This window comes from Galeopterus variegatus, unplaced genomic scaffold, assembly GCF_000696425.1.
Source record: "Galeopterus variegatus unplaced genomic scaffold, G_variegatus-3.0.2 Scaffold2375, whole genome shotgun sequence".
NCBI lineage: Eukaryota > Metazoa > Chordata > Mammalia > Dermoptera > Cynocephalidae > Galeopterus > Galeopterus variegatus.
The window spans coordinates 209669-210857 of NW_007728486.1; positions in this window are offsets into that span (position 1 = coordinate 209669).

Below are 1189 nucleotides of genomic sequence, written 5' to 3' on the forward strand. Positions count from 1 at the left end.
CATCAAAGCTCACGTCTGAACCCAGGTCTGTCTGATTCTGCAACTCCAGCTTCCTTATTTTGCCTGTAAGAAAACTCCTTCATTTTCTTTCCTCACAACTTCTACATGTAATGGCAACCATAAAAAGTTTTAAATGCTCAGGTTTTGGGTAGATCAGAGAAAATTTATCCTGCTCTTAATGTTTCTACAAGGTTTCAAGATCAGGAGTCAACATGCCCTGGAATTATTGTCATTCACCCTAATCAATGAAGACAGCACAGATCCAGGGCTTAAAGCCTTTAGACTTCATAATAAATAGTTATTTAATATTTTCCCAACTGTAATTAATTAGCCATAAGACTGCATGGCTGCCACTGTCTCATGATGAGACAGCTGATGGAGGAATTAACTTCATGTTAAAGAACTGAAGGAGGAGAGATCCACATACTCAAAGCAAGAACAGGCAATGGTAGAGATGCTAAAAAGATGCTAGAAGAGGTCATGTGAGTCACATCACAGAAGCTTTTCCAAACCTGCCAGGAGGCCAAGAGGGAAGCTCTGAGGGTCTCTTCCCTGGGAGCAGGCCCAGTTCTTAAAGCAGCACTGTCTTGTCCCCTCCTCTCAAGCCCCCTGTGATGACAGGCTGAGTTCACCCACCTCGACCTCATTTGAGGGTCACTGAGGCCAGTGGATTCAGGGGAGTCCCTCCCTGGGCTGGTGTTTCTCCACTTTCAGATGCAGGACCCAGTAGTCAGTTCCTTCATAGTTGGTTCCTCCAAATCTAAGATAGTATTGGGCTTCCTCGAACACACTAAGAAATGTGAGACTTTGTTTCTCTTCACAGAAAGTTTAGATTTTTTCTCATTAGCATTGAAGCAATGCTGTACTTAGGAGACTAATCTTTTACTCAGATTGAAACTTCATCAAACTACAGTTCTCAAGATAATGTTAAAATACATTAACCTTATAAGTGAACTATGTATATTTTAGTTTCTACATAAATATTGTATTATAATTATAAAACATATGCAGTTCAGCAATAAGTACTTTTCGTACTCAATAACAGTATTTACTTTCTGGAGATTTGTTTCCAACAATTGTAAGTTCATGAAAAAAATTTTTTTGCCAGAATACAGTACGTTTGTTGAGAAATAAAGTGAAGATAATACACCTCTTTTTTTTTCTTTTTCTTTTTTTTTTTTTTTTTTTT